General features: G+C 39.3%; 1 pseudogene; it reads right to left on the bottom strand.

Annotated features, from left to right (window-relative positions):
- Window positions 1-289: 289 nt before the first annotated feature.
- On the bottom strand, window positions 290-24,696 carry LOC114026999 (annotated as a pseudogene).
- Window positions 24,697-26,106: the final 1,410 nt, after the last annotated feature.

Raw genomic sequence — 26,106 nt, 5'->3', positions numbered from 1 at the left:
TACTGGTAAAACCTCTATTTCTCTTTGGGGGAGATGGCTCTGAAATGAGAACATAGGACCCTCTTTCCTACAATATCCCTGAGGGACAGGGAAGAAATCTCAGCCCCGTTCTGGGACAAACTCTAGTTCCCAGGGGAAGGCCAAAGGCGCTGGTCACTTCAGACTTGGACAAACCCCTGGTGGTCTTGAGCACATGGAGAATGTGTTTGTGTCTGTGTAGGGGTGGATAGGTAAGTGGAAGGGGAAGAGAAAGGGTATCAACATTCTGTGCTTGGGGGTTATGTAGTCATCAGGGACCATTGTGGAGATTGAAAATTAGCTCCTTCAGGGGAGGAGGGATCCGGGGCTCCCTGGAATTGCCAAGGCTCGGCACCAGTCCTGGAGCCTCTGTCTGCAGTTGTTGGATCTGATGGAGGGCCTTCATGGCCTGGGGTTGCTGAGAATGGACAGTGAGTCTGGGCTCTGCATCTGCTCTAGAAAGACAGGGAGTTTGGAGCCAGAAATGCTCCTACTGCTGGAGATTCCCCACAAACAATGGGACATTCACTATCATCTAAGTAGCAAAGTTGGGGTTCTGGGCAAGCATCTGCAGCATACTTCATATGTATGGGGAAGAAATTATGTTTTGCATTAAGTGGGATTCTTTGAAATTTGCTGGAGAAAGCCTTGCATCTCAGGGCTATTGAACCATCTCTGACCCCAGGCTAGCTGCACTGATCCCAGAGGGGTTAGAGACTGGTGGGTGTACCTGGCTGGTACCTGAGCCTCCAGTGCCCTCCCCAAAAGGCCCTGGGGCCTGAAAGATGGGGACTAAGGGACTCCAAGGGTTATGGAGGGGCTCCTGTTCTCAGTCCAGAGAGGTTGGGAGGAGAAGCTGTCAAAGTTCCCTGCCAATGAGGAGAAGGAATATTGCCAAACTGTTGCTGAACAGCATTAAACATGGGTTTCTGGTTATCTATGTACATGTGGCTCAAGGCTTTGTAACCCACAGGGATGCTCTCTAGGTTGCTCAGGGCCCAGTCCTGATTCCACATCATCTCCTGCATCATGGCAGGCTTTCAAACCAGTTTCATGGTCTGCCTCATTAATTCTGGGCTATTGAGCATGTGGTTCAATTCTAGATCCCTCTCCATCAGGGTTGTGTCAATTGGTTGGCCATGATCATGTGGCACATCAGGTCAGGGTTGGACATTATGTCTTGGAGAAGGGGGTTCTCCATGATCTGGGACAGCATCTTAGGTCTGGGCACCAGCTACCTCTGCATCTGCTATAGCTCCATGAAATGAGCTGAGCCCAGGCATAGCTCTAGAATCCCCCAAAGCAAGACACTAGGAAGCCCATCCCCAGCCCCTGGGGTTGGACCACCTCCAATGCTCCTCTGGTTTCCAATAGCAGCATCAGGGACAGGGCTGCTTGAGGCAAATGGCTGAGTAGGAACAGTGAGTGAAACACTTGTTGGGGCTAGAACAGAAGCAGTGTCTGGGGCAAAGGAAGCAGCAGCAGCAGGATGGCAACAGCAACAGGATCTTGGGCCTTCTGTGGGATCTTGATTGCCAAATGGACAGTGAGCCCATCTTTGATCCCATGCTAACTGAATATGTCTACATCTTTGAGAAACTTGCCAACAAAGATCAGGATAAGCTGGTCTTGTTAGGCCTTAAACCTCTGGGAGATCTCCTCTTTAAACTCCTTCACCAAAGTGCAGCTGCAGATCACAATCTCCTCCTTGTCCTCGGGGCTCTTCTCTCTATTGTTGAGTTTTGAAGCTCCATAGCTGGTGACCAATGGATTTGGGCCAAGACTAGACAGAACACACAGCTAGTTAGCAACTATGCCACTTTTTTGCTTGCTGAGAACAGCAAGACCCATGAAGATAAGAGGATAATATTCTTCTAGTGATGCTATATCATGGACTATCATGGAATTGCGGAATATCACATTCTCTGAGGGATCAAAGTTACAGGTGGCCAAAAGGCGAGCCATGCATGATAGGTATAAGTCATCAATAGCATATTACCAATTATGATTCATACACAAGAGTCACAAAAAGATATTGCTCAGGAAATGTACAACTGGAAAAGCCAGGGGGACAGTCATACAACAAGAGGAAGGCACAGATAACAGATGGACAGCTTGAATTTTTGATGTTCTCCCTTCTCCTTTTCTATCTTTTCTCCCATTTTTTGGGTGTTCCTCTCCCTTCAGGCATTTTGCAACTCTATGATTCTCAGAAGAAAACTAGCTAGCATTTATATAGCAAGCATTTTAAAAATATATATCTTTATGTAGCAGTCTGCAAGGTAGTTTACATACGTCATCTCATTTGATCCTCACAATAACCCTGCAAGGTAGGGGAGGCAATTATTTTCCCCATTTTACAAATGAGAAAATGGAGGCAGAGAAAGGTTGAGTGACTTTCCCAGGGTCACACAGCTACTAAGTGTCTAAGGTAGAATTTGAGCTCAAATCTTCCTGACTCCAACCACCAAACTATATAGCTCTCAGAAGCAAATTATAGAAACCTACCCAGGCACAATCTCTTCCAAAGTGTATTCTTCTTCAAAATTTCTAATTGGTAGATCTATACCGCTATACTTCTATAACCACCCCTATCCCCCCACTCCAACTCAACCTTTCAATGCTTACCGGGGCAAGTGTTCACTCTTCTTGTCTATCTTGGGTTTCATTTCCTAAAAGGAAGAAAAACTTTTTTCTTGGTCTGTGGAAGATTGTGGGCAGGGCTGACCCATAGAAAAAGCAAGAAGCCTTAAGGTTTATCTTTAATACCTTGTTTATCTCCCTTTATTCAGTCCATTCTTATCTTCTAGTATCCTTTTTCATTTGTTGATAAATAATTTAGTTGATAAATAATTTTATTTAGGGGCACCATAATGGACAGAGGGCCAACTCTGGAGTCAGGAAGATTTGGGTTTAAGTTCTACCTCTGGCATTTACTAACTGACATTCATCAGTTATCATGGGCAAGACACTTAACCTCTCAGTGCCTCAGCCAACTAATATGTATAAATTCCAAATAAATATCTGATTTTATCCATGGAGGGAGTTTTATAGTACCAAAGAAAACATGGGTCTTAACACAAAATTATTCCCATGACAATATTTTATTTCTAAAGTGCTCTTTTATGAAATGAACTTATCACATTTTAGACATGGCTGGGCTCTGTCCACTGCCTCCCACAGATCAAGAAGAGTCTCTTGGAAAAAGAAGCCCCAAAGAGACAAGAACACTGAATAATTACCATAGTTTTTAATGAAGTAAATAGCATTATTTATATAAGTTCATGTTGCACCATCTTTTAGGAAAATAGCCCCAAATAATCGAAGATTTGTGTATGCAAATAATTCAACATTAACACACAAAATATACTCAATGTTCTTGGAGTAAATATCTATCATCATTGGTCATAGAAATGAAACATGATTAAATGGATAGAGTGCTGAACTTGGAAACAAGAAGACCTAGATTTCAAACCTTGCTTCTGATGTTTATTATATCTATGCACTCAATCTAGCTAACCTCAGATTGGTCCAAGCTCCACATCCCAGTCAACTATCTGTCTTATCTTGCCATCTGTCCTTCTAATGGCCTATTTCTTACCTAAAATAGCACCCTCCAGAAACCATTGCCTGTCCTAGGGAAATTAATCCTTTCAGCTCTGCCCTGAGCTGTCTTGATTGACATGAGTGCAAAGTCACTTGGTCCATACTCTCAACAGCCCCAGACCAGATCACACCTTCCATAGAGCCATCTACCCAGAGGACTTTGCCATCTGCCCCGCTTCCACTCACATACCATACTCCTCTTTCCACATCTTTCTCTAGGCATAGTAATCAATCAACACCACTATTGCCTCTAGAAGGGGCAGGTTAGTTGGCTGCCCTAGAGCTCCACTTAACCATCCCAAGGAATTCCCAGACAAAATCTCCCTTCCCTGGCTACCACTACCCCCATATGTGCTGTCTCCTTGAGGCAGGGACTGTTTCATTTTTGTATTTGTATCTTCAGGGATTACAGAGTGGCTGGCACATAACAAACACTTAATAATTTATTTTTCACTCATATAAATTGTATGAACATGAGAAAACCAATTTATCTCTGTGAGCCTCAGTTTCCTCATTTGCAAAATGAAATAATAGTCCTGTAGCACCCATTTCACAGGGTTGTTGTGAGATTCAAATGGTGCTTGGCAAACTTTAAAATATTATGTTCGTGTCACTCATTTTTAATGGTCATAAATCTCATAGAATTATAGATTTAGAGTTGGAAGGAATCTTAGAAGTCATCTAGTCCAATTCTCTCATTTTTCAGATTAAAAAACTGAGGCCTAGAAAAGTTAACCAACCTGCCCAAGATTATACATAGTACATGGCAGAGTCAGGATTTGATCTGAGGTCCTCTGACTCCAAATCCATCACTCTTTCCATTGTATCATGTGAAATATAAGGGTGAAATGGAACATAATCCAGCTCAAGTACTATCTAATTCAAGGTCTGGGATTGTGGGTCAATGATACTTAACATAGTTTGGTGTAGAATAGGTAGACACTCATAACTCAATGTATCTTATATATATTGACAGAGAAACAAGGATCGACACAAACACTTTCCCCAATGTCCTTCCTTGTATGGTTCGGTTACAAGGGATTTTGAGAAGTCTAGTAGCTCTAAGCTCACAGGGTTATTGAATAAGGATGTACAGAAAAGCATTTTGATGGATGACCAATGAGGGATAATTTATAACTTTCTGCTTTAGAACTTTGTACTTGGGCATACTCTCTTGATAACAAAATTTACATTTAAAGAATGTCTTTAAAAGTTGGCCTATGTCTGCCTCCTGTCTCTGTTATTATTAAAGCGCTGGTATCCACTGGAGAAGAGAAGCCTTTTCAGGGCGTTACAATGAACTGCTCAAGATGTGACCAATTTAGATCTGAAATGCTCAAATTAGTCATGAACTAATTCTGTGAAAATGTCAATGTGAACCTGTGTACAGTTACATTCCTCTGTAAGGCAAAAGAGTTATCTATGGGCCCATTTGTCCATTACCAACATTATCATTACTATTCTTTTGGTTCTTGTACCATGCAAAGCCTCATGCCAAGCCCAGAGAAGGTTGGTTGGCTTCACTATCTTCCCCCCTTAAAGTCATTAAGTCCTGTTAATTTTTCCTGTACTATGTCTCTTGCATTCATCTCTTGCCATTTTCACTGCCACTGCACAAAACTTTTACACTTGCAACAGTCCCCTAAATGGTCCCCCTGCCTTCAGCTTCTCCCCCTCAAACCCAGTACTGCTAATAATAATAGTCAACATCTATATCTAACATATTACTATGTACTGGGCACTGTGTTGGGCACTTTATAATTATTATCTCTTATAACCCTTATAACAACCCTGGGAGGGAGGTGCAATTATTATCCCTATTTTATAGATGAGGAAACTGAGACCAGTAGAGGATAAATTACTTTTCCAAGGTTACCCAGGAAGTGTTTCAAGCTAGTTTTGGACTCAGGTCTTCATGACACCCATGCCCTCACCTCCCCACTGCCACAGTCCTGGTTATATCACTCCTCAGATAAAAAAAAACTTTTAAGGATTTGCCACAGCACATAGAATAAAGTCCAAATGCACATTTGTCAGGTATATTGTAGAGGGGATTTTTTTCTTCAGGTAGGATCTGTCACATAGCCTAGATTCCAGGAGGACTGATTTCAAAGTGTGTGCCTCTTCAGTATTTTCCTTTACTAGTGAAACCAATTTCCATATTATCCTTGAAGTTCAGAGAAAGGATAGGACATGGAAAGTCAGCCCAGGAGGAATTAGAAACTCGCCAGAACAAAATTCTAAAGGCAAGCAATTGTCAGGAAGAGGAAAAAGGGGTTGTTTAAAGAAGTAGAAGTGGATGCACAGGGAGCTCTCCATGGTCTCCACATCAGTCATACTTTGAAGGGGAATTAAACATGTTTTGCAGGGCTTCAATGATTCCCTATCACTTCTAGGATAAAGTATGAAATCCTCTGTCATTCAAAGCCTTTCATAATCAGGGCCCTTCCTACTTTTTCCAGTCTTCTTACATTTTATTCCCCCTCCTTCCACGTAATCTTCACCTGATAACATTGGTCTCCTTACTGTTCAGCCATCTCTAACTTCAGGCATTTTCGCCAGCTGTCCCCAATGCCTGGAATTCTCTCTTGCCTAATTTCTGTCTCCTGATCTACCTGGCTTCCTTCAGGTCCTAACTAAAATACCACCTTCTACAAGAAATCTTTCCTGATCCCCTCTTAATAAGCTAGTTCCTTCCCTCTGTGGATTATCTCCAACTGTACTCTGTATATGTCTTCTTTGTATGAAGTTACTCACATGTTGTCCCCCCAATAGACTTTTTGAGAGCAAGTATCGTTACAGACTTATTTTTTGCACTCTAGTGTTTTATTTATTCATTTGTTGTTTTTTTTCTTTTCTTTTTATCCTCAGTGCTTAGTTCTGTGCCTGGCACACAGTAGGCACTTAATAAATACTTGTCCAATGACTAACCTTAAAAGGCAGAACTGGAAACAAGAGGGATAGAAGTTGCAAAGAAGTAAATTTAAGCTAGGTAAAAGTAAAGCAACAAGCCTTCCAAAGTGAAATGGAATGTCTCAGGGAGAGTGGGTTCCCTCTCACTGGAGGTTTTCCAGCAAAGGTTGGTTGACCATTTATCACGTAGGTTACAGATGATTCTTGTTCAGGTGTGTGTGTGTGGAGTATTTGGCCTCAGGACTTCCAACTCTGAGGCATGTGATTCTGTGACCTTCAGCTTGGAATCCAAGCTCTTCTGTTACCTGGATCCCTTTCAATTTGTACAGGATTTAGAGCTAAAAGAGAATTTAGAGATTATTAAGTCCAGCTTGCTCAATTTTTTTAGAAGTCTTACCCAAAGTCTCATCTGTAATAAATGAAAGATGTTCAGTTGTTTAAGTCATGTCTAACTATTCATAACCTCATTTGGGGTTTTCTTGGCAGAGATATGGAGTGGTTTGCCATTTCCTTCTCCAGCTCATTTTACATGTGAGGAAACGGAGGCAAAGAGGGTTAAGTGACTTGCCCAGGGTCACAAAGCTAGTAAGTATCTGAGACTGGATTTGAACTCAGGAAGATGAATCTTCCTGACTCTAGACCTGACATTCTATCCACTGCACCACCTAACTGACAATAAGTGGCAATACTAGGGTTTTAAATGATTATTCCCTCTTGGAATTTCTAATCGTTTTTTGCCAGGACCTTTTCTTTGCTTTTACCTCATTCCTTTCTTATCATAGTTACCTAAGTACAGATCCCTCAGATCTCATCAGACAAGGACTATGCATCAATCCCAAGCAAATATATGCTTTACACAGTAGTAAGTTGAAGCCTGTTCACAAAGACTCCTGAGAGCTAACTACAGATTTTCAGTATAAGCACTTATTTACCAGATTTACTGAAATTTACCAGAATATTTGCCAGAAATTGGTAAATGCTATAAACCAGAGCTTGACTTATTGGTTTTTTTATTATTAAGAAAGTGATGGAGAAAATGTTCATGATGCAAATTAAACTTAAAAGCATGTCTTGTGTACATTTCCCTCCCCTTATCTACCACCCTGGAAAACCAGTTGTTAAACATTCACCAGCACACTGCTTCCTTTACCCCAGCATCCAGCAAAGTGTCTGACACAGAGTAGGGACTTGATATGTTTGTCCAACCAAATTATCATGATTATAGTTTATAAGTAAAATGTAGAGATTGAGCTTCATAGTCTATGCAAATTGTCCATTTATTTTTTCCAAGCAAGAGTCCCATGGTTAATATTTTCACTGAATGATAAACTTTTCCCAAAGAACAAGGCTCACTTCAATTTAGTCAGTTATTATCTCTCATAAGAGAAGCAGCATGGCAGAGTGAATAGAGAGTTGGTCTTGGATTAAAGAAGACCTGTGTTCAATTCCCGCTCCTGACACATACTAGCTATATGACCCTGGTCAAGTCATCAAACCTCTCAATACTTCAGGTAGCCCTCTAAGACTATAAATGACAGAAGGAGAGGAAGTTTCTCACCAGAAGTTCCCTATAATGATATACCTAATTTTTAAAAATACAACCACAGTCAGATGCCTGACACATTGTAAGATTTTAATATTAAATGTTATAATTAATATTAAATTGTTATTTTGCCAATTATTATTTATGGGGTAAGCATAGTGTATACTGAAGTGCTCAAAAGGAAATTATTTTTAATGTTTGTGCTGCTGAGATGAGCACAGAGTAATTTTTTTGGGGGCTTCAAAATCACTAGAAGTGAATAAAATGTTGAGGTTCCAGAAGCACAGAATTTCAGAGTTGGAATGGATCTCAGTGTCCATCTATTACAATTGGTGCCTGAAAAAGAATTCTCTCTAATCATCCCCCATCTTCTCCTTCTTTGCTCTATGTCAAAACATCTTAACAATTTTTTGTGCTCATGGACTCATCTGGCAATGTGATGAAGTTTGTGGCCCCCTTTCTCAGAATACTGTTTTTAAATGAATAAAATAAAATACATAGGATGACCAAGGAAACTAATTATGTTGAAATGAAGTGATTAAAAAAAAAACACTTTTTAAGTCATGCACCCCACATTAAGAAACCCTATACTAGATAAAGAAGTGACCATTCTTTTTACCAAGGCCAACCCCTCTACTTATGGCCTTGATCCCATTTCCTCATGTCTCCTCCAGGAGCTAACTCCCTGGAGTACCCTCTCTCTCATCTTCATGAAGATATCTTTTCTTATTACTATTCCCTAGTGGTAATCTACTTAAAATCATTATTGAGAATTTCCAGGCACATCTTACCCATACCCAGTGGAGAAACGACTGAGTATTTGAACATATAGAATCACAAAATCTTATAGTTGAAGGAGACCTCAGAGGTCATCTTGTCCGACTTCCTGCCTAATGTATCAATCCATTCTATGACATCCCTAAGGAGAGGCAGACTCTCTAGGAACATGAAACTTACTACCTCCCATGGTATTACATTCCAATTCTGGGCAGTTTCAATTGTTAAGGACCTTTTTCTCATATTGAGCCAAGATCTGTCTCCGTAATTTCCACTCATTGATCCTGGTCCTCCCCTTAGGAGCCAAGCAGAATAAATCTAACCTTCTTTGGAATGACAACTCCAGACATTTGAAGACAGCAGTCACTTCCTCTTAAGTTTTAATCTTCATCTGGCATGGTTTCAAGTCTCTAGCTAAATTATGAGGCTTACACTTGGCTTCTGAATTCTGAAGTTGCCAAAAGGAATTTATCATTGAAGTTCAAGACATATGAAAAGGTCTCTTACGGATATTTTCTTTGAAAGTGTACACTTGGGTTCCCAGATGTTTGAATCTGTTATAATTTAGCAGCTGCTACAAAACAGCTGTAGCTACATGCCCTGGATTTTCAAGTTTGTGGCCAAAACATAAAGGGAGGCTTTGGGGAAATATTGGTCCGAAGAGCAGCTAAGTACTGTGGAGGCAGGAGTAGGGAGGAAAGGCAAAATGTCAAAATTCTTGGATGACACTGGAGAGAGATTGGCCAGCTGGAGGATGATGATGGGTTACAGAGCCTTTCACCTTTAGGTCACTGGTATACCCACTCAGCCTGTAGCATATGAAGGCTGAAACATCTGTCAGCTGGGTAGTGGCTTATGTGAATGAATTGTCTTTGTCTTTGCAGGGGGGTGTCTGTTTATCTGTTTACCAGAAAAAGTTATGTAAGTTCAGGGTACTGAAGGCGCCATTGTATTGGCAGGAAGTCTTGTCTTTGGTCAGACAAAGAGAAGCCACCAAGAACAGTGGGTCTAATAATGGAGGGGAATGTGTGGGGAGAAGGGAGGAAGGGTGGTCTTGGTTGGCAGCAATCTTCTGGATCTTTCTAATGATCCCTCCACAGCAGAGGATGGACACAGTCAGAAAATGCCTTTGCTGGCTCTGGGAAACCTGCAGAGCTGGCTCATGTGGGTTCTGACCACAGCGGCCTCCACCTCAGCACTTCCTGCCAACTACCACAGAAAAATATCTTCTTTGTGACCAGGGATTTACTGTTGTTCTAGCTGGGAAGCCCCAGCTACCCAACCCTGAGCTGGCTATTTACCACTTCTCTTTACTCCTCTCTCCCTATTCCTGCGCTAAGTCTTGCTGGCTCAGCCCAGCAACAGTTCAAGTGGGCCAACAATCATTGGCTCTTAAGCAACATTTGGGTCAATGAAAAGTCACTTTCCTGGACAAATGGCCATGCGGTATTTCATAAATAAGCCATTTAGAAGTTTTGTATAAATGAACAAGGAAGGAATAACTTGCATGAATTATCTTGACTCCACGGGTGAAATAAATAATTCAGTAAAGGATGTATTCTAGTTCATATTTTCCCCTCATCCTGATGTACTAGAAAACTAGCTGAAGTTATCAACCAGCCCCAGATATAGGAGTAATACCATTCAATAGGAAAAAATACCCTTCTCCTGCTTTGTATTTACTTTTTCTTCCCCAACTTAACAATGTTTCTTCTGGACCTCTCTGCATATTCCACTAATCAGTCAACAAGTATTTACAAAGTGCTTACTATGTGCCAGGGGATGTATGAGTATTTAAGGAGGACTAGCACCTCTGAAGGAAGGCTTGCCAAGTCCTTTTCAGGGCTGCTTATCCACTTTTGGTGCCCGCCTGACACTCAGTTCTTACCTGGGGCTCCAAGAAAGTGTAGCATGTGCAGTGGACACAGCCTGGTAAACAGTCAGGCTAAACCAGGTTGAGGGTAACCAAAGGGCAATGCACCAGATAGTGAATTATGGGGTTGTCAACCCTAAGTATGTGAAGACTTCCCCTGGCAGAATGGGCAGATAAAAATAATTTGTTCCAATGGCCATGAAGGCAGCTGAAGCTGGCACTGTGGAGTGCTTAGAGCTTGGTCAGATAACAAAGATGTCAAGGTTACCCACTGCATCCCAGGCCATCACCAGTCATTCTGATTTTTCTCTTGCCACTGGCTTTCAGTGACTCTGGAAAGGGGAGTGAGGCTGATGACTTTATGAGGCTCTGCCTCACTTAAATCCAATTCACGCATAAGTCAATACATCACTCTGTGATGTTATTGGCGCACTTTGAAAACAAAGGACAAACAACAACTATGTGCCAGGCACCATGCTAAGCACTGGGGATACAAAAAAAGGCAAAAACATTAACCCTTCCCTTAAGGAGCTCACATTTTAATGGGGAGATAATAATGTAAATAACTAGATATATACAAGACATAAAAGGTAAATGGAAGATAATTTCAGAAAGAAGGCACCAGAAAGGGTGGAGAGACCCTAGGGTAGATGAAGAGACACTACAAAATGCTTTCAATATGAGTCTTCTGAATCTCTATATAACCCAAGGTCGTGGATTAGGCAAATACTTATTTTGTCTATGCTTAAGATATGTTGCTGACTGTTAAGGGCCTTTAGCCTACATGATGCTAGACAAAAAAAAAAAAAAAGCAATTACAACTTCAGATTTAATCCCTAAACTAGAGCTAAGGGGAATTGAATCCTCTGTGTAAGGGAGATGAACAGGTCACAACTCTAAGCAGACACCATTACTTTAAATACCTAGCACGTTCACCTGATTATAGGCTGTTCCTAACTACAAGACCACACTTTTAAAATAAGGTATTTTTTTAAAGGAAAAATAATATTTGGGTATTCAGTGAAAATAACACAAATTATAGCCTAAACTCAGGTTTTACTTAAGTCAGCTTATTTGGGGAAAAAAGTGCCACAACTTATATTTGCTTCAATTCAGGAGGTCTGTGTAGTCAGATAGTCTCAAAGCAGGTTCAAGGATAGTTTTGTGGCTTACTTTTTCATGGACTGAAAAAAAAGATTGGAGCTGTGTTGACATGGAATGAAATGAGAAGTCTCAAGAGTAAAATGAATGGTTTGAGATGCAACCACAAAACCCCATTCAGCATTTGATTTTAGCTCTTAGTCATTTGTGTTGATCAAACTGGCTGAATGTTTTTCCTCTGACCATCTGAACTGGCCTATTATGATTTATTTAATTCAGAGCCCCATGCCATTAACCTATCTCCTCTACCTGCCATATGGAATGTGAAGTCTTGACCAGCAACCTACTAAAACCCTTAGGGTCTGTCCACATCCTATATTTTCCATTCCGTTGCCACATATTATTAAGTCATTCCTGCTTGTATCTCATCCCAAACTAATTTGACCTACTTGTGGAATTGAAGTGATCAAATATTTTGGCTCATTCAGAGACCCTTAGAATACCTCCAAAGTCCCTGTGATGTATTTCTGGTTACCCCAAAGGTTAGTGCTTTGACTGCTTACAGACATAATTTGGGATCCTCTCTCCCAACTCCTCCCTAGGACCCTTGTGGAATGCATGGGAAGCACATTCCCATTCTTTGAAGTACTTGTTAGACCTGCTAAGAGTTCCTAGGGATAAATAAGTGCCTGTCATCCCTACACTATGGTGTCAGGAGCCTGTCTATTCAAGGATCCTTGGCAATATTATAATTATACCTGACACCAGAGTACCCTCTGGGTATTTGAAATTTGAGAGGTGGACAGTGTATAATAACCAGAAATACAGACGAACACAAAGAACCCTATCTGATGGAGTGGAAAGATGACATCCTGATTTCTAATGGGATCAACTTCCCCCCAAATGAAGCTGCTAATGTACTCTTGAAACTACCTTGTAATTATTGTGTATACATTCTATACATGTTTATCTAACCTTGAGGAACTGCTACTGAACCCACAGGATCTAGGGTACTGGTCCACTCCCCATTTTGTACCAAGATATGTGGTCTGACTGGGTTCTATTTTGATGAAGTTTTTTTTCCCTCACATTCCACAGTTTGTAAGTCCCCTACATTAGTGTAACTAGGGAAAAACTGCTTCAAGTTTAAGTTATAGATCATGTCTAGGGCCTTCCCAAAAGAAGAGAGTAAAAAGGTACTCAATGTACAATATGAATTAGATGTGGGACAGGTAATTTATTCCTACATACAAAAGGAATGATAAACATAGAACACTTACAAGCACGTACTAACAGAATTCAGTAACAACTTATAAGTGCTGTTACAATCTGCTTGGAAGTTGATTGTTAAAACTCATCAGAACATGAAGTAGTTTGCTGTACTGCCACATGGGCATTTTGCATGTCACCTCAGTATGGTACTGTCCTTATAACTTTGCTGATTGAATGGCTAGGCTTGGGCCCATTCTCTTGTCAGTGGCCAACCTCACTGATGTACGAGTCCACTCCTACCAGCCAGCTCCCCATGGGATCCAGGTCCTTTGGACCAGCTGAACTCACAAGGTTGCCTCTAATACTAGAGATATCCATGTCAGGATTTTCATTTGCCTAAGACCAGGAAAGAACAGATGAGGGCAAAGGTAGCCAGGGCAAAGGTAGCCAGGAATAGATCAACAAGCTCTCCTAGTTGCTGTCCCAATGAATTAGCTGCAAGATCATAATGATATGAGAGGGATTCATCCTTGCCTATCTCTCACTGAAGTTACATAATGCCATCTCTAGCATCAAAGCCAAGATATAGCCAGCCAGAATCTCTATCTCTCTTTTTTAATAGACACATTAATCATAGGGTTTACCATGTCATAATAAAATTCAAAGTCCTTTAAGCACTGCAATACCATATGTCTGGGAGTATTTGCAAAGTTATTAATTCCCCAAAGGCTCAAGTAATTAGTTACTCTTTGGAGTCTCTAGAAATTTCTAGAGGAGCTTTGGGAGCATTTTCTCTGGGAGGATCCCATAGTTTAATTCAGGCTTATGATTTAGGGCTAGTGTTAAGTATTATATTGTATACTTCAAAGTCATTTTGGTGCATTTGTATGTTTTTTTCTGTGCTGAGAATTCATGTGATAACCTATGTATTTGCTAGATCCCATTAAATCAATCAGTAAGTATTTATTAAGTGCTCACTATGTGTCATGTACTATGCTAAAAATCTGTTTCTCTCTCTCTCTTTCTCCTCCTCCTCCTCCTCCTCCTTTTCCTATTCTTCTTCCTCCTCCTCTCTTTTTCTTGTTTTTTTTTTTCATTTTTTGGAGAGCTCAATCCAACAAAGATTCCAAATGTGGAGAGCACTGGCCCTAAAAAGACGGGGGGTATTGCAGTCTGAACAACAAGATACACTCTGAATAACAAGATGCATACTTATGTCAGGGATTCTTTGGCCCAGGAAAATACCAGTCAGATAAATATGTTATTTCCATAACATAGATGGGGCCACCTATACATTGGTTTAACATATTGCATCTGTTCACAGTTGATTAGATAAATGTATGTCAAATAACCAGTGGAGACTGAAGCCAATGGCTTGTCAAAGATCTGGTGATAGCCTTTTCCATTAATCAATCATTCAAGCCAAGTTCTGTAATAAGCAAATAATGCTGTTTAAATTTGGATGTGCACAAAGACTTTCTTAAAGTTAAATTGAATAGATCAAGCAGTGAATTTCTGCCATGCCCCACTTCTATTCTGGAAAGATAACTTGAGACTTCTAGGGGAGGGGCCAGGACAGCAGAGTAGAGAAAGCACTTAGCTGATCTCTGCCAACACTAGCCTCCAAACAATTTTAAAAGACCTTAAACCAAATTCTGGAGTGGCAGAGCCAACATAAGGTCAGGGTGAGACTTTCTTCCAGCCCACGATATCCTAGGAGGTTAGAAAGAGAGATCTATGACACAAGAATGGAGGTTAGCCTGAGTCCATGTGGATGAAACACCAGTGGATTTTGGGAGCACTCAAGCCAGAGATGGTCAGAAAACCTGGTAACTGGTCAGAGAGAGATTATAGGGAACCCCTGTTCTAGCACTAGACACAGCACCAGATATCATTTGGCAATATCGTTACTTGTATCCACTTCTGGATCATCATTCAAGAGCAAAGAGGAACACTTTCGGTCAAGTGGGAGCAAGAGCAGGATCGCTTTTGGTCACAAGAGATCAGGGACTTTAAGAAACAGTATCACCTCCTGTTCCAAGGGAGTAGGGGCCCTTCCTCCACAAGGACCAGAGTGTGGACCAGGAAAGCAGTGACCACACCTCTCCCTAGATCACACCACCTTGGAAACACCAAAAACTTCCAAACCCCTAGAACTAGCTCTCAATATGTCAGTGTGAAAAGCCCGAAACTTGAGATGTACCCTACACACATACTGATCCCCATACTGGGAGCAGAAACCAACTTTAACATAAAGTTCAAGATCAAGAAATAGGGTGGGCAAATGATCAAACAACAACAGCAAAATAATATGACTATAAAAAGATACTACTGTGACAGGAAAGATCAAGATATAAACTTAGAAGACAAGTCAAAACAGCTGCAAGTAAAGCTTCAAAGAAAAATGTGACTTGAACAGTGCCCAACAAGAATTCCTGGAAGAGCTAAAAAATGAGTTTCAAAATCAAATAACAGTAGTAGAGAAAAAATTAGGTAAACAAATGAGAACAAAAGAAGAAAATTATGAAAAGACAGTTAATAGCTAGGTAAAACAGACACGAAAATACTGAAGAAAATAACTTCTTAAAAAGCAGAATTGGCCAAATGGAACAGAATGCACAAAAGCTCACTGAAGAAAATAATTACTTAAAAATCATAATTGGGAAAATGGAAGTTAGAATCTTCATGAGACATCAAGAAACAATAGAATAGATCAAGCAGTGAATTTCTGCCATGCCCCACTTTTATTATGGAAAGATAACTTGAGACTTTACATGGAAAGAATAAAAAAATAGAAGGAAATGTGAAAAACAACTCACCTGAAAAATTGATTGAGGAGAGATAATTTAAGAAGTATTGGACAACCTGAAAGCCATCATCAAAGAAAGTTCCTAGACATCATATTTCAAGAAATTATTAATGAAAACTTCTCTGATATCCTAGAACCAGAGGGTAAAATAGAAATGGAAAGAATTCACTGATGACCTCTTGAAAGAGAACCCCAAATGAAAATTTTCAGAAACATTATAGCCAAATTTCAGAGCTCCCAGGTCAAAGAGAAAATAACTCAAGTGTCCAGAAAGAAACCATTCAAATACTGTGGAACCACAGTCAGGATCACACAAGACTTAGCAGCTACCATGTTAAAGGATCAAAGGGTTTGGAATATGATATTTTGAAGATATAAGAGCTAGGATTACAACCAAGAGTAACCTACCCAGCAAAACTGACTGCAATCTTTCAAAGGGGAAAAATGGATATTTAATGAAATAGAGTACTCTCAAGCATTCCTAATGAAAAGCTCAAAGCTGAATAGAAAATTTGACTTTAAAATACAAGACTCAAGAGAAGCATAAAAAGGTAACTATGAAAGAGAAATAATAAGAGACTCAATAAGGTTAAGTGTTTATCTTTCTATGTGGGAAGAATATATATCTAAAAATTTTGTAATTATTGTGACAGTTGGGATTCTGCATAGAAAGAGGATGTGGAAAGGGGTTGATTATGTTGGGATGTTGTAAAAAAATGGATAGGTGAGAAAGAGGGATGCCCTGGTAGAAGGGGGAAGTGAGGAGAAGAACGGGGAAAATTATCTCATATATAAAAGATGTAAAGGAAAAGCTTTTATGGTGGAGGGGAAAATGATGGGGGATATGCAATACTTCAACCTTACTCATTTCTAGATAGGTTCAAACAGGGAAAATATATATGCATACTCAATTGGTAATAGAAATCTTTCTTGCTCAATAGGAAAGTAGGAGGGGAAGGGGATAAGATAAAAGGAGGAAGGTGATAAAAGGGAGGATAGATAAAAGAAGGCAGTGATCAGAAACAAAACAGACTTTAGAGGAGGGACAGGATAAAAAAGGAGAGAAGGATAAATAAAAGAAAATAGGATGGAGGAAAATGCACAGTTAGTAATCATAACTGTGAATGTGAATGGGATCAGTTCACCCATAAAACAGAAGTGGATAGCAGAATGGATTAGAAATCAGAATCCAACAATATGTTGTTTACAAGAAACATACTTGAAAGACAGAGATATGCACAGTTAAGGTAAGGGGGAGGGGCAGAGGGGGGCATGGCGTGGGGCGAGGGGCTGGAGCAGAATCTATTCTGCTTCAGTTGAGGTTAAAAAAACACAGGGGTAGCAACTATGATCTTAGACAAAGCAAAAGCAAAAATAGACCTCATTAAAAGGGATAAGCAGAGAAACTACATTTTGCTTAAAATAACCATAGACAATGAAGTAATATCAATGCTAAACATATGTGCACAAAATGGCATAGCATACAAATTCACCCTTTTTGTGGAGTTCTAAGCCTCAGAAAATTTCCTCACCCCAATAATCTGAGTAATTTATATTTTTAGGTGCTATTCAACTATTTCTGAGGTTTTACTGATGCAAGATTCCACCACATGGCTTCAGGTTGCATCTATATTATGTAAAAAAGCTGGTTCAAATCACACCAAAAAAAATCAATTCTAAATTGGAATGTCATGCCTACATAATGGCAAACATTTGAATGTTTCATAATAACCAGAATTGTTAGGGACTTTACCACTTTTGATCCCATTGTCTGGTATTTTTCAGAAAGCCTTGAACTCTTCTGATTTTGACTTGTCTCGGAGAAAGAATTGATTTGAGTTGAAGGGGAAAAGACTAGACTAAAAGAAAGATTCAGTTAACTTTGTAATAGCTCTATCAAATAAGGAATCAAGTATCATCCTTCTCTACTAGAGGAAAAAAAAACATTAAGTATCTCTTTACAAAAAGTCTATTGTAAATTATTTGTGACCTGTCTCAATATTAAGGGTTCTTATCAAATAGAATGTTGTTAATTCACTCTATGCCTACTCAGGCCCTGAAGAATTTTTAGTATTCAACTAGAGAGCTTTGTAATGAACAAGTGGCTCAATTATTCTAGTTTCATTATACAAAGTTCCGGAAATTCTTTGGCATGAAGGAATTAAAGTACATTTTCTCTGGCAAATGGCAACAATATTTGATTTGAAGACATATCCCACACAAGTAGCTTTTGACTAAATATAATTTTATTTAAAAACAAGAGTTTTTGCACGATTTAATCTCTTCTATTCTGCCATTAACTGTCTTGCTAAAAAGGGCTTTTGTTCCAGGGTCGCTAATGTTCATGTTTAAAATAGTTTATGTTCATATATAAAATGTATGTTTGTGATGTTGCAAAAAGGAGCCCAGACACTGAACTTAGATACTTACTCTCCTTGTGCAAAAGGGAGAAGAATGTTCTTATCTCCTTCCATTTTCTGTCCTGGAGCCCAGCCTACACCCAGACTGGGGTGGGGGAGAAGGGGTGAGAGGAGGGCCAGGATTTCTCTAACCAAAGCAGCAGTCTTTGGAGTTACTAACTCTAGCACTTCTCTTTGGGTTTCTCTCTGCACTGAGCAGCTGGTCCTTGGGGACCATTCCTCTGTCCTTTAGGACAACCCCAATTTCAAATGTAGAAGGGTGAAGTTTGTAAAGAGCTCCTTTGTCCCAGGAGGAATTTAAGTAAATTTGTGGGAGACTTTAGTGTTGTAACTGACCATTTTGGTGCCCAAAGCTAGCTTCCTAAAATACATCTAGGGCGAGCAAGCATGAAACATACTCTAGAACTAACTTTTAAAGATAAATTCACTAGAGGAGAGGTAATAGGAGGGCACAATGCCCCATGCGTACAGTTCCCAGAATATAACAAAGCTGCAGCTGTGAAGGCTGCTGGGATGTGGGGGAAGTTAGATGAGAGTGGGTATGGTTGCAAGGGTAAAGAAAGAAGCATACCTTCTGATAGCTCACTATTCTTGTTGACAAGGTGCAAAGTTTATTTGTTTCAATGTGCTTGCTGAAGGAATGTAAATACTATTGGCTCCTTCTAAGTATTGGTGTCTTGGGACAAAACAGTTATTCTGCCCTAGTTAGAGCTCTGGAGGCATCCCTTTAAAGGTTTCCGTAAGTCTATTCTCTGTCCCATGAGGTGGAGAAATGGGCAGACTATTACTATAGTTATATTTTTTCCCAGTGAATATAATGTAGGTTCTCTCTCAATTTTGTGCTCTAATGAAGTACCATATTCAGGAATCCTGAAATAGAATGGGGAGTTGGACTGGATGACCATGAAAGTTCTTCCTATGGCTAAAGTTCTCTAATTCGATAATATTAATAATTTATTTTATTGCAGGCAGATTATGGTTGCAAAATCAGTGGAAGAGTTAGAAAAGTAGATTCTTAAAATCTGTTTGTTTCCACTAAAACTATTTAATACCAACAACTTGCCAATTTGGATGCATGGTTTCCTCAGTTGCTACAATGGCTGAGAATGAAACAATTTAACTGACCCAACTCAGGTGTAAGCCCGAGCAAAAGAAGACACTTTCTGGACCCTGCTACCACTATTATTCTATTATTCTATTGAACTATTATCCTAACTCTATTTTCCTCACCACACCCTCTCTGTGCTCTCTTTGGCAATCTTCTCTCAAGATTTCAACTAGCACATGACAGTTGATTTGCTAATTCTTACATTTTTGTGATCTCCCTACTAGATAATAAGTTCCTTTGAGAGATTAATAGGATTTTACCTATGTAAGATGGGCCTGATTGGATGTAGCCCTGAATTTATCCGGGTGAATTTTCCCAATGACTGTTACTGGTGGGGCACTTCTGATGTGGTATTATCCTTCTTCCTGAAATACTTATAACATAGGTGCCATGTTGGTTAGCCAACTAAGGGGAGAGAGAGAGAGACAGACAGACAGACAGACAGAGACAGAGAAACTGGCTGCTGTGAGCAGGGTGCTTGGTCAGCTGTGTCTTTTCTAGTCAAAATGAAAAAAAAAAGTGTTCTTGCTCCTACACCTATGAGATTCTGAAATAGCCTGGGGGAGCTTCATTTTCATCTTGTCAAGTCAAGTTAGTAGTGTAGGGAATACAAAGAGCAGACAACGTCTTGGGATTGTCTGAGACTCCCAGTAATCTAATCAGTAATCACTGTCAGCTACCTAAGTCTTTCCTCTGAGTAACTGCCTAATTTTTCCTCCCATGTTATGGAAATAAAACAAAGAGTGTGGAAAAATAAGACTACAGTCTAGGGATTGAGGAATTAAGAATTTGGAGAGACATCAGATGCTAGTCTGGGTTACTAAACCTTGACTTCAAAAAGTGATGACATCTGCTACATTTTACACTATCTATGTCTGCTACTTGATATTATCATGCTTCCCATAATTCAGTTAAATGGTTTTTATTCACTATGATACGAATTTTAAGAAACTGTTAAAATATATGTATCAAGGAAGAGGAAGCAATAGGTGGGATGGGGGCTGAGCCAATGTACGTGCATATTGAATCCAAGATCCAAGTACTATAGACTTAGAAGTAGTGGAAAAGGGAGATTATCCACTAATGCCTAAAAGAACTAGCACAGTGCTCTTTACTTAGTAATTATTTAATAAACACTTTTAATTATATTATCCCTACAGATGAGTCTCAAATCTGTTTCTCTATTCCTTATCTCACTCTTGAGCCCCAGACCTACATTTCTAACTGGCTACCAGAGGTCTCCACTTGAAGGGCCCATCATCACCTGAAATATATCCAAAACCAAACTCATCATTTACTCTGCTTCAAATAAGTTCCCCCTTATTTCCCTTTTTCTACTATTGACAACTCCATTTTTTTTAGTCCACAAAGTTTTGAAATGATTAAAAATGGTGTTGGGGTGGGAAGGCAGAGCAAGATGCCTTAGTAGGGAAGTACTCAGTTGAAATCATCCAAATTTCCCTCCAAACAACTCAAATTGAGTTTTAGACCAGCAGAACTAACAAAAGGTTGGATGAGATAATTTTCCATCCCAAGACAACTTAGGAGATCAGCAGGAAAGGTCTGTCTTATCAGGGTATTAATATCAATAAAATAGAGAAAGAACAGATCAATGACTTGGGCATGCAACTAAAAAATCTAGAAAAAGAACAAATTAAAAATCTCCAATTAAGCACCAAATTATAAATCCTGAAAATCAAAGGACAGATTAATAAAACTGAAAGTAAGAAAGCCATTTAACTAACAAATAAAACTAGAAGCTAGTTTTATGAAAAAAACAATAAAATAGATAAGCCATTGATTAATTCAATAAAAAAACCCAAATAACCAGTATAAAAAAATGAAAAGGTGAATTCATCACCAATGAAATGAAATTAAAATGTTATTATGAATTATTTTGCTTAATTACATGTCAATAAATATGACAATCTAAACAAACTGGATAAATATTTATAAAATATATAAACTGCCCAGATTAACAGAAGAGGAAAACAGAATACTTAAATAACCCCATTTTAGAAAAGAAATTAAACAAGTCATAAATTAATTCCTTAAGGAAAAAACCACCAGGACCAGATGGATTCAGAAATGAATTCCATCAAACATTTAAAGAACAATTAATTCCAATTCCATATAAGCAATTTGGAAAAATAGGCAAAGAAAGGGACCTGCCAAATTCCTTTTATAACACAAATATGGTGCTGATACCTAAACCAGAGAGAGCTAAAATAGAGAAAGAAAACTATAGACCAATTTACCTAATGAATATTGATGCAAAATTTTAAATAAATTACTAGTAAGAAGATTACAATATATCACAAAGATCATACACTACGAGCAGGTGGGATTTATACCAGGAATGCAAGGCTGACTATATCAATAACAAAACCAACAAAAATCATATGATTATCTCAATAGATACTTTTGACAAAATACAATACTCATTCCTATTTAAAACATTGGAAAGTATAGGAAAAAATGGGACTTTCCTTATAATGATAAGTAATGTGTATCTAAAATCATCAGCAAGTATTATGTGTAATGGAAATAAGCTAGAAACCTTTCCAGTAAGGTCAGGGGTGAAGCAAGGATGTTCATTATCATTCAGTATTGTTCTAGAAATGCTACCTACAGCAATAAGACAAGAAAAAGAAATTGAAGGAATTAGAATAGACAATGAGGAAACAAAACTTTCATTCTTTGCAGATGATATGATGATATACTCAGAGAACACTGGAGAATCAACTAGAAAACTAGTTGAAATAATTATCAACTTCAGCAAAGTTGCAAGATATAACATAAACCACATATATCATCAGCATTTCTATATATTAACAACAAAGTCCAGCAGCAAGAGATAGAAAAAAATTCCATTCAACTGTATAGATAGTATATATACATATACATAGTATTTATATGTATATATAAAATACACATAAAATACTTGGAATTCTACCTGCTAATCCTTTGTAATCTGGCTTCTATCCTCAGGTACTCAAGTGAAATAGCCTCCTCCATAGTTAGCAGTGCTCTCTTAATTGCCGAATCTGATTGTTTTTTTTTTTTCAGTCCTTTCCTTACTTGGCCTCTCTGTAACATTTGACACTGATAACCACCGTCTCCTGCTGGATACTCTCTTCTCTGGGTTTCTGAGATGCTCTTGGTTTTCCTCTGTCCTTCCTCTTGAACAATTCTAGCTATCCCACCTCCACTCTACTCCATTCTGGCCATCATTTCCTTTCCCTCTTCACCTGAGAATGAGTTCCACCCACGGAACCTTAGACTTTGATAGAACAGCTTTGTCCTTATCTTCCTCAGTTCCAGGCCTCCATAACACTTTATCCCAGTGATTTCAATGATTGTTAAGCTATCTCTCTGTGATCTGTTTTTCAGGTCAGTTATCTATATGAAATACTTTAGGTTTTCCATTTTTTAAAATTATTTTGACTTTGCTTTATTATTTCCCATTGTCTCATAAAGTCATTAACTTCTCTTCAATCCATTCCAATTTTTAGGGAAGTTGTTACTTGAGTAAGGTTTTGTAACTCTTGTCCTAAGTCATTAATTCTCTTTCCACTTCTATCCTTGATATTTTTATTTCTTTTACAATTTTTCTTCCAGTACTCTCATTCCATTTATAACATAATTTTAAATTCTTTTTAAAACTCTTGCTTCATTTTTTTCTAGGAATTTTTATTTAGCTTGTGGCTCAGGTGTGTTTTTCTTTAAGGCTATGCTTGGAGATATTTTGGAATTATTCTCCTCTTCTGGTTTTGTTTCTTGAACATCCCTGGCACCATAATAATTCTTTTTCTTTTTTATCATTACTTATTCTTCCAGCCACCCTTCCTAGACTGGGACTTTTGTGATAGGGCTTAGTTCTGTGTACTTCTTGTGTACAATATACTAGCTTTCTGTGAAGCTGGTCTTTCTTATCTGGTATTTTGATGTGACAATGTTGTGGCCCTATTTGTCTTAGGACTAAGTCCAAGTTCCCCTCTTCAGGATTAAAGGCACAGCCCTGCACCCCATTGTGCCCAGGGTGCTGATTCTAAGATTCTAATTCCCTCTCTATGCCGTGGCCTGTTCTGATTCTGGACTCTGGCTCTGAGAATCCACTCTACCCTTGATCCACAGATCCTGCTGTGGTCACTTGCTTGTGGATCAAATTTGTGATCTTGGACTGGAAAGATGACCCACTGTGGTTTCTCCTCAGATTTCCAAATCACAAAGTGGTCTAGCACTTGTCTGAGTTCTTTGTTGGAGTATTTGTCATGAGAGCTGGGTTGCACTGCGTCCTCCTTTGCTACCATGTTGGCTGGTCCTGGGCACTACCTGGATGGATGCTGATAATTATCAAGATAAGATCAACTAGGATGATAAAAGGCTCTAGATCACACTATATGAAGAATAGTTGAAGTAGCTCAAGCAATTTAGCCTGGAGAAGAGGTTAAAAACAACCATGACAGCTGCCTTCAAGCATTTAAAGTGTTTTTGGTATGAAATGGGTATTAGATTTGTCCTACTTGGCCCCTGAAGATAGAACTAGGAACAATGAATAAAAGTTGCAAAGAATCAAATTGCTATTTCAGGTAAAGGGAAAAATCTTCCTTAACAAGTGGCTTTGCCCAGTTCAGTCTCTTTCCTCTTCATGGAGAGGAGAACAAAGGAATCTTGGAGTGGTTACCAGAGTCATGTCTTTCCCTGACTCAGAGGCAGGACAGGAAGGGAGGTGGGAAGTTCTCACTAATCATCACTCAGACCATTTCTAGTCTGCTTGCATGGTCACAGCCCAACTAGTATTCAAACCATAGCTGCAATCAGGCTTGGGGCAGTGGTGTGCTGGCAAATGTTTAGCAACTAGCTCTCCAGAAAAAAAATGTATGCGGAACATACTTTTAAATTTAATCTACATTATTAAACATTTTCTCCATTGCTTTCTTAAGTCAAAACAATCAACAAAACAATAAATCGAGCCCTGATTTATAGTATCTGCCAATTTCCAAGGTGTAAATTTTCAATTGGAAATTAAACAATTAGTTCATGACCCCAGAATTCCTCTGACTAGAAGAGCACAAATGTTTTACTCTGTCAGGTCTACATGGCATCAACAAGAAGATAGAACACAACTCTCACCTTCTTGACACTTTCCTTAACCTGAATTCTTTCAGAATGGAGTGCCTCCACTTCTAAAATATTGGTGGCTGGTGAATTTTGAGAAAAGTGTAACCATGTCAACGCCAAGCTACATTCAGAAGAGTCTTCATAGCGGCAAACTCCTGATTTGGCTTTGGTGTTAAAAGCTTTATTTGTCATGCTGAAATGCTTTCCTTTCCCTCTCCTCTCCTTTCTCCAACAGAGAGATCCCCTTAAAAATACCTTAAATATGATTGGTAATATCTGGAGGGAGTTGTAGAAAGTTGTTGGCAGAGAAATGCGATTCACTAGACAGCTAGAGAACAGTAACAGTAGCATTCCACACCAGGAGCCAGGAGCTATGGAAAATGAGGAGGAGCAAAAACAACGGTCATCTGCTAGGAGTTGAGGAGAGCTGCAGTAAGCACTAAGGTTTAAGAAGCAATGAGATACAATGCCTACCTCAACGTCTGAGGTTATAGAGGGCTCTGTGGAGGGCTGCTGCATAGGGGGTGACTCTATTTTCCATAAGCTCTGATAAGAGTGCTACAAATTGACTTCATCAGCTTCCAAGGGTTAATTATCATCTCTATGCCACTGGAGAAGAAAATGGACAACCACTCCAGTATCTTTGGCAAGAAAATCCTATGGATAGTATGGTTTATGGGGTCATGAAGAGTCAGACATAATTGAATGACTCAACAACAACAAACAACTTTTTTTTTTTTTGGAGGCAGCAAGGTGGCTCAATGCATACAGCACAGGGAAGAGTCAGGAAGACCCAAGTTCAAATCCAGCCTGAGACAGTAACTGTGTGACCCTGGGTGACTCATTTACCCTTTATTTGCTTTAATCCACTGGAGAAGGAAATGGCAAACCACACCAGTATCTTTGCCAAGAAAACCTCATGGACAGTGCTGGAGTGCTACACAGGTTCATGAAGAGTTGGAAACTACTGAACAACATGCTGATGACTCCCAGATTTATGTGTCTTGCTCCAATCCCTCCTTAGTTTCAGTCCCACATCACCAAGATGTTTTGAAATGGATATCCCATGAATGTATCTCAAATTCAACATGTTGAATTTCCCCTCCAAACCCAACCTCTTTTGAACTTTTATATTTCTGTCAAAGGTATCACCATTCTTTCCATTCTCTCTCAGGATCATAACCTTAGTGATATCCTCAACTCTTCACTCTTCCTTACCCCACATATCCAATCATTTGCCAAATCTTGCCATTTTATTTTCACAACAGCTTTTGCACCCGAACCCTTCTTTACTCACACAGCTATCACCTTTCAGGCCATCATTATCTCTTGCCTAAATTGTTGTACCAGCCTCCTAACTGGTTTCTCTGCCTCAAGTCTCTCTCCCTTCTGTTCATCCTCACATAAATGCCAGTAATTTTCCTTATGCACAGATCTGATTATGTCACTCCTCCAAACACTGTTGCCTCTAGAATCAAATGTAAATGTCCCTGTTAAACTTATAAAGCTTTTCACTACCTTGCCCCAAACTATCTTTCTGGCCTCATTGTGCATTACTTATGTAATACAGTCAAAGTGATCTCTATGTTCCTCACACATAAC

The sequence above is a fragment of the Vombatus ursinus genome, unplaced genomic scaffold (genome assembly GCF_900497805.2).
Source record: "Vombatus ursinus unplaced genomic scaffold, bare-nosed wombat genome assembly UNPS02014848.1, whole genome shotgun sequence".
In the NCBI taxonomy this organism is placed as follows: Eukaryota; Metazoa; Chordata; class Mammalia; order Diprotodontia; family Vombatidae; genus Vombatus; species Vombatus ursinus.
Note: the sequence above shows the minus strand (reverse complement) of the source record. Positions and strands in the feature narration are given on the sequence as shown.